Source organism: Miniopterus schreibersii, assembly GCF_964146895.1.
Source record: "Miniopterus schreibersii genome assembly, chromosome: 6".
Lineage (NCBI taxonomy): Eukaryota > Metazoa > Chordata > Mammalia > Chiroptera > Miniopteridae > Miniopterus > Miniopterus schreibersii.
In genome coordinates this window covers 52,917,913-52,927,147 of record NC_138107.1, presented here as the reverse complement: position 1 = coordinate 52,927,147, position 9,235 = coordinate 52,917,913, and positions in this window count along the sequence as shown.

The following is a 9,235-nucleotide window of genomic DNA, read 5'->3' as shown; positions in this document are numbered from 1 at the left end:
GTGGACATCATCCAAAACCCTGGGAAAGATAAATATAGGCAGGAAAACCCAATCAGGAAAATTCACCCTGGGGAATATATAAAAAGAAAACCACAACAAATAAAAGTTCTAAAGAGTAAAAAACAATAATTAAAAACAAAAAGAGAGGCAGGCAGGCGGCCGGCACCCAGAGAGAATCTTAAGTGGGAATAAGGGCCCTCAGGTGGGAATTTCTAAGGATTAGGACCTAAGGCTCTGGTAGGTGGACTGGCTTTAAAACATAAGCTTTCTCAACACACTGTTTTTACCCCCTTTCTTCTTTCCTTTTTGAAAACAAAACAAAACAATTTTTAAAAGGTTAATTCAGTCAATATATTTTGGGGTAGTGGTAACTATAGTTTTTGAAATGGCAGGGGCTTTATCAGTCAAAAACAGATGTATTTTGATTTTTCTACTTTAAATATTTCAAGTTGATGTAAAAAGGACAGTATACTGATTATAGTTCAAATACTGATTGTTTTGGGCTAAATTATGTCTCCTTCAACATTTACATGTTGATGTCCTAATACCCAGTACCTTGAAATATGATCATATTTGGAGACCCAGTCTTTGCTGAGGTAATTAAGTTAAAAATGAGGTCATTAGGGTGGGCCCTAATCCAATATGTCTAGTGTCCTTATAAGAGGAAATTTGAAGACAGACACGCACATTGGGAAGACAGTGGGAAGATACAGAGATGGCGCCATCCTCAAGCCAAGTAGAGAGGTTGGAACTGATCCTTCCCTCAGAGCTCTCAAAACAGACCAGGCCTGCTGACACCTTCATATTGGAATTTTAGCCTCCAGAACTGGAAGAACATACATTTCTGTTGTTTAAGGTGCCCAGTCTGTGGCGCCTTGTTATGGCAGCCCTAGCAAACTAATATAGTAATGATACACCCAAATCCTTAGAGTGGGGAGAAAATGAAACAGGACATTCAGCTTTTTGGAGAGGTAAAAAATAGTAGATGGGAATAGATCTGGTAATGTTCCTAGAAGCCCAAAAGTCTAGGGTTGCTAGTTCCAGTGCATCTGTAACTGTAAACAAAAACTGGCCACCAAAGGAAGTGGCTGATGGCCGTTACCTGAAGTTCTCATTTGACGTACCAGTGTTCCAAGGGCAGGGAAAGGACCAGATAAAATAGTTGAATTCATTTGCAGCTCTATTTGAAATCTGAGTTTTACAAAATACTCTTCTGTGAAATAGACCATTTCCCTCCACATGGATGGGAAGGAGTTTATAATTAGAATATCCTGGGGGAACTACTTCTATTAATTGTTGCATACCTGAAATATCACAAAAGAGAGTGTAGGTTAAAAAAAGACATTGAAATAATTGTTTTTGCCTTTGTCAGTTATAAGGAACTACAGGAATAAATGCTTTATGGCCTTGGGCATGACAAAGCCTTTATCAAGCCAAGACAATGGGTGCTTCTGGAAGTGTCTGAACTTCAGAACCCTGTAGGCTGCGGGGAGAACAGAGCTTCAGGCCAAGAAGACATTCTGTACAGAGCACAAAAGTAATACATAGAACAACACTCCCCCTCAACTCCCAGACCAGGGTGGGTGACCTTGAAGATTTAAAAGGGAAAACAAGGAATATTTCACAGGAAAATTGAAGTTTTCCCCCCCCCTTCTTTAAAACGGTCCTTTCAAACAACAGATTTTGCGTCTTCAGAAGTTTCTAGTCCTTGGCCTGAATTCCGGTGCAGAGATTAGGAGCCTGGACTCTAGAAGCAGGCTGCCCTATTACTATCTCAGCTTGTTATGATCTGTGTGAACTTGGACCAGAACCACAACCGGTAAGTCTCAGTTTCATCATCTGTAAAATGGGACCACTAATGCAGTGCACTTATTTTGTAGAGTTGTTTAGAGTATTAAATGAGATATTTCAGGTGAAGCACTCAGTACAGGATCTGTCCTGTAGTAAGTACTCAAAAACTGTTAGCGCATATCCCTCAGGCGGCTTGGATGGTTCTGCATGAGCATAGTGAGGTGGATATGATGCTATAGAGGAGGTGGGCTTTGTTTATCTTTTTTTTTTTTTTTTTTTGTAACTATCCTGTACTGTAAATATAGAAGTTTTATATAAGGGATAAAATAATACCAAAGTTAATGTGGTTATGTACATTTGTAGAACTCTGTGGGAGAAATTAGATCAGGCTCCAAAAGAAGTTCAACTTGGAAAAGTGACAAGTTGACCACTTTGATTTCCTTGGAGGTAGCATGGCACACAAGGCCCAGGATAGTGGTGGGCGCAGGAGAGGTGTTTAGTGAATTCTTGTGAATTATTTGACTGATATTTCATACAAATCTCAAAGCATGGGTTTTGTGCAGCACAGAGTCCCTTGCAGGTGTCAGAGGTATCACGGGTGATAACAACCTGGTTGTGCTTGGTAGTTTTCTGGATTTTCCAACACTGTTATATCCGTCAGGATCTCAGCAGGAACTAGGTGGCACGCTCACACTGAGTGATAGGAACAGAATGTAATAAAAAGACAATTAACAATGTCTTGGCAAGGTGTTGGGCAACCCAGTAGAGTGCAGTATGTTGGAGTTGTCACCAACAGATGTTGATACCTCCCAGGGGGTGAGGGGCTGAAAATACTCCCACCATGGCTTATTTCTAGTGCAACACTACTGAACATGAAGTTGGGGAGAGACACACAATTGGCCCTTGATAACCCGGAGGTGCTGACCCCAGGGGCCACTGCATGCAATCCTCTCCTTCCTCCAACAGACATCCACAGACACAGCTGCCCCTAAGTAGGTCCATGACCTGAAGTTGCTGCATCATTTGTCACACTGTAGCCCTTGGGGTTGGATTTAGGGTCCTTTATTATGCAGTTGGGCATGAGGTATCCTGCTATTTTTGTTAGGATCTCTGATACTTACTAGGGAAGTCCAATTAAATCATTGCCTACTTATGAAAAGAATCGTTCTTGGTCATAGGTGAGCATATATTCTTTCTTTCTATTTGCCACTTTGAGGAATCATCTAGAAGCATCTAAGATGAATTTTTATTGAAGTTTTTTAAAGCTTTAACTCTTTCCTCCCTTTTTTCCACTTTTTTCCCCACAAAAAAACAAAACAAAAAGAGAACATTTTATTTCCTGGTATTTAGAAATGATTGAAGTTGATTTGTATAAATGTAGAAAATAATTTAATTCTTTTCCTATAAATGCCCAGAGCAGAATATGCATTTCTTTCTTAAGAGCATTTGACATGTTGATATTTATATCATCCTATATGGTTCCCATTTTATATACATTTCATATTTCATTATGTGATGCAATATACATTCCCATGTGTGTAGTAAGTATCACACATGAGTATAATATTAAGTTAGAATAAGATTACGATAAAGTCAGTACTCAAATAAGCAACAAACATTCCATTTGCTTTTAATCTTATTTAACTTAAAGTTGTTCTACATTATACACCAAAATGTGCAGAAAAGTTATAGCCATGCTGAAAATAGATTGGGACAACTTTTTTTAGTTATCCACCAAACAGTTATTTCTATTTTATTTACCCAAATAACTACATTCATGTGCTCTTTATTTCTAGTACAATATACAAGTTATTTATAACAGATGCTCAACAAAATTAAATATATGCTTAAGATAATATAGTTTATGATATTTTTATGAGGAAGGAGAAATAATATCTGTAATTCAGGTTTACAGGTGTGAGTATGCAAAACAGTTTATTCTTGTGTTATAATTTATTAATTATAGTATTATTTTCCTTACAAACAACTGTAAATCTACTTTTGCCTCACCCTGTATATTAAAATGAACTCCTGGGCTATCTGCAATTGGGAAGAATTTAGCTAATATTTAAACTGGCTTATTTATTTTTGACAAACATGGGTTTTAACTCATAGGTTTTAGCTATAGTAAGGTAGATAGCCTTATAAATAAAAAATTAGGCTAAGAAAGTTTATTGAGTCTAGGTTTCTCCCTTTTGAAAATGTAAATTCAAGAATATCTTGTATACATTTATTATTAAATTGTAATGACAGGTAGAAAAAAACAAAGATGAATAAATCACTTAATTAAAAATATATACCTAAGAAAAAGAACAAATAATTTTGTTAATCATTCAACATGATAGTCCTCTTAATACATCTGTTAATTGTTTCCTATTTCAGGAATTTCCTATTTGGCTACCACATTGTGTGCTATATTATCCTTTGTAAACTACCAGCATTTCCACGGTTAAGAAGGAGTTCAGTACCTTCTTGTCCTATTAAAATTTAAACATTCAAAGTTCATAAAGGGAAATAACATATACCAGCTTCTCCATTTGAACTAAGTTTCATTCAACCATCCATTCATCCATCCGTCTTTTCATCAACTAGATATTTATTTCTTCTCTATGCTTTCCCTTCTCCAGATGTTGTGCTAGCACTGGGGATACTAAAATGAAAACAACAGCAACATGATTCTTGCTCTAAATTGCTTTCAGGGGATAATTAATTCAGTGGAACTGAGAGCACTCAGGAACTTTTCTGCTCAGTTGGATCGGGGCTTGAAACTGGAGTTCGCTGACTGCTGCAGTGAGCATAGATAGCCATATCATCATTTTTGCTCTTCGAAAAGGTCATTTTGTTATTGTTGTTGTTGTAGCATTAATAAAACCTTTTTGGGAACCTTTTAATCTATTCTCAATAACTCCTAGGATAGCCCCACAATAGATATTTCACAGCCACTTTTTCTAAACTGACAATCTTCCTCCTAATTTACATGGTCTTTGAAGACTATGGTGGTTTTAAAATTCATCCACAAATTATTTTATACTCCTCTTGGATCCTAACTCCCCTCCCCTTGAGAGTGAGCCTGACTTACTAACTTGTTTCTAACGAGTAGAATATGGTGGAAGTGACTGTACCACTTCAGAGACCAGATCACAAAAGACATAGCAGCTTCCATTTCTGTTACTCCCTTGAATCACTAGCTCTGGGGGTAAGCTGGCGGCTATGGCATCAGGAAATGTGCGCACAAGGAACTGAGGCCTCCAGCCAACAGCCCTGTGACTAGCCGTCTTGGAGGTGAATTATCCAGCCCCAGTCAAACCTTTAGAGGTCTGCGGCCCAGGCAGGTATCGTGACTCATGAGAGATCCTGAGCCAGAACCACTGAGCTAAGGTGTTTGTAGATTCTTAACCCTTACCAACTGCGAGTTAGCAAATATTTATTGTTTTAAATTGCAGGTTTTGGGGTCATTTGTAATTCTACAATAGATAACTAACACAAAGATTTGCCTTGTGTTTAGACTACGTTGTAAAGAGACTCAGTTTTAGGTGAGCAGTCTCTGTTCTTTAATTTTTGCCTTCATAGTACTTATATATCAATATACAGAGTTCTTTGAATTTTCCAACACTTTTCTCCTTAGCAGCTCAGATAAAAAAAATGTTTTTTCATTTTTTTATCTACTTATGCTTTGGATCCCATTCTTACCCACCTTCTCGTTTGAGATCTTATCTCAGATTTTCACCTTTTACCTTCCCCTCCTTTGGCTTCAACAAGCTCCAGACTCTCCTATCATTAAAACAAAAATTCCCTTTGGTCCTGCTGCTTTTTTGGGCCCTTGCATCTGTTTGCAAAGTCTTAAAGTCCTACTTATTCTTTTGTTCTCTGTCCTTGCCTGCTGGTCTCTGCCCTTCCTGGTGGCATTTTTTCTCTGAGATTAATTACCACTCTCTTTCCCTTGTCTCATCCTTCCTGAGCTCTGACACCTTCAGTCCTCAGAAGCCCAGGGACCCTGAGAGCTGGCACAGAACTCAGAGGCCACTTGCGGATCATCACTTGGAAGCACACACAAGTCCAGACAGTTGCTCCAGGTCACACACCAAGCTTGCTGCAGAGCCGGGTTCAGCCTGAGTTCTTCTCTTTTACCACAAACAATCCCTTGAAACTTTCTCCCAAAGTCATGAAACTGAATTTTCATAGTTCTCCTTTTTTTTTTATTAACTTTTTCTTCTCAATCCCCTTTGTTGATTCTCTTTCCTAATGCACCTGAAGCTCTGCTTATTGCCCTCAGCATCTGTATTGTGATTTTGTTTTCCTGCCATTAAATCTCAACTTTAAATTCCCACCTCCAGTGCTGATTCTGTCAAGGACTGAGTCTCCACGACGGAGAGTCCCCATAAGGCAGCTCCACTTGGAGTTCCCACTGTCACTCAATTCCATGGCCAAGTGCCATATTTCTCCAACTTGTCATAGGTGCTTCTCCTTTTCTTGTACCAGATAAGAAGCCTGTCATTTTTCTTCTTTTTAGTTTTCATTCCATTCATTTCACAAAAATGTGTTGTGCATTATGGTGCTAGAAACATAAGTCCCTGAGGACACATAATCTAGTGAGTTTTTAATCTGATCCTTTCTTGACTTTCTTATGGCCACAGCTCCAGCCAAGGTCCTCATCACCTAAGTTTGGATTACCCTGACAGTGTATTTAGTTTGTCTCATTGCCTCCCCTCTCTCTCTTATCCACCTATACTGTTTTCTTCATGTTATTATTTTGGATACTATTACTTCCTCTTATCATCACATCAAGACCCAAATTCTTAATAAGCCATTTTAGCTCTGCCTATCCAATTGTTTTTCTCAGGGACCCAGTGTTCCACGTCAGATTCCTCTGCTTTGTGCCCCTTTCAGATGCTCTTTCTTACTTCCCTTAAGACTTGCTCCTCTTTGCTCCTTTGGGAGTAAATGTCTTGACTGTTTTCTGCTAGTGAACAAAGTGACTCCAAGGCAATTACTTTCAATAACTTCTGAGGATTCTTGTTGAGTTAGGGAGCAAATATGTGTTAAGGGATTCAAAAGGCTAGAATAAAAATGACTAATAAAATATACTGTTATTTTGACATGTTCTATTTTTCCCCCCCACTTAACTACCATATGTCTATTACCTGAAACTCCCTTGGGGTAAAGAGGAAAGAAAAACATTTAGGTGACATCAATGAGGAAAATTGACCAGAATTTTTGCTTTCCCAATTGCATTTGATCAGACTAAATATTAGTGACTGTTGGTTAGGGTTTTGGGTCTTTATGATTTGTGTTAAACAAGATTTCCCCACATTTCACAATCATTGCTTAAATCATGATGCTTGGAAGTCAGTGGTCAGTGGGGTCATTTGACAGAAATCAATAAGGTGATTTTTCCAAGAGGAAGGTTCCCTCATGGGTGTGACAAATCTTGAGGGTGACTGAATCTCTTTATGAACCAAACAGGTTTAGAAGTAAGGAAGTGAGTAATTCCTTCATCATGCTACCTTTCTCTCTTATCTATGATTGTGCTTATATTAGAGTTATAAATTACTGTGGTTTTTTGTGTGGTTACTGTGAGAGATGAATTCATAGTAGAATATCTAGGCTGTCAGAGATTTCTGGGTATATATAATTTGGATCTCAACATTTTCTGGATGAATGGCTATTCCTTTTGTGTGATATTACAGAGACAATATCACTGCTTCTTTGTCATATTCTGTCTTATTCATTAATTCATTTATCTATTCAATCAATTTTTTATTGAGTGCCTACTATATTTCTGGTAGAGTGCCAAGTGCTGTAGACACAGTGGTGACCAAGATAGACAAGGTTTCAACCCTTTTCTGATAACTTATGAAGCCAGCAGGTCATAAATAAAATGAAAATGAGGTTTTTTCAATTCTCATTGATCCTCATTGGTTCTCTGCCCACTCTCTTTTTCTGTTTTCCTTCCCTCAAGAGGCCCTTCTCAAGTGGCACCAATTTCTTCCTGCAACCTTAATATCAGTGGTGTTGGTGGAGGGTGCATATTCTTCATGGTGAATTTTAGGGAAAGTGGAGTTGTAACTCAAGTGGACATCTGGTTTGGTAACACGAGGCTTCATCTGATTCTTGAATGTCAACACTCTTAATATACTGACAGTTTATTGGGGCCTTTTAGCATAGTGCCTCATTTTCTTATTCTGTGTTAATAGTTAAAATATTTTTCTTTTTCCTCATAATTAATAAAAGTGGATTAAGTTGGATTTATTCTGTATTAGAGGTAGAATATAAATGACAGAGTCTGGCACACAGTAGGTGTTTAATAAATATTTCAGAGAAAGAGATGCCTATAAAGGGGAGGGAAGAAAGAAGTAGTTTACTATTGATCAATTTTACAATTGCTTAAGACATAAATACTCATTCCTCTAGTTTTTAATTTTTCTAAAGAAATAAAACAGTGAAGAAATGAAGGATAAAAAAGTAAGAAACAAAGAAACCACCCAGATTTGATGTGAAATACTTCATATTTATAACCTCTAAATGCTTTTTAAATAATATTCCCAACCTGTATGTTAGACAAGTCTTTCCCTCCCTCCCTTCCTCCCTCCCTCCCTCTCCCTCCCTCCTTCTCTTCCTCCTCTTCCTCTCTTAACCCCCTGTCCCCACCCCAGCTGTGTTCTGTGTGGCACTTGGCTTTCAAAGATCACACAGTATCAGATGGTGGTTTAAAAGATCAGATCCTGGCATCAGGCAGACTTGGGTCCCAGTGTTGGCTCTACCACTTACTGGCAGGTGACCTCAGCAAACATTACAAAGCCTCTGTTTTTTCATTTATAAAATGGAATAATAACAATTTCTGTCTTACAGGGTTCTGTGAGGATTGGAGGTAATAATATATATAAAGTGATTAACTTTTTGCCTGATACAGATAATGTCTATAATGTCTGGTCTTCTCTATTTTTCATTTCTCTCCCAGAAGACTATGCTATAGATCTCTATATTCTTTTTCATTCTTGAATAATATAAACACAGCTGAGGGTGTTTTTTCCAGACTTTGTAAGAGCATTCTTTCTGAGATGGGATCAAATTTGGAAAATGCTGATTCAGAAGCAGAAATTTTCAGTAAGTCATAAGCAAGTGATCTGTGGGATTATAACGTAAACCCGTGTTTCCCAATTAGCTCAGTGTCTGCTCCTACAGCCTTTCAACAAATATAATAAATAAATACTGTTGGATGAGCTCAGAGTTAAGTACTCTGGAATTAAATTTGTAGCATTTTATGAAGTTGTTTTAGTCCTAATGAATAGATTCTTTTAGTAGACACAATAGTCCAAATCAGCGTTTGGCATTGCGTCAGGAATCCCAACTCATATTCTTACTGCATCTCAGAGAATAAGAAGAGACTTTTTTTTTTCTCATTGTATTGGCAGTCTGTAGGCAAAACTTCTGCAAACGTTAGTGT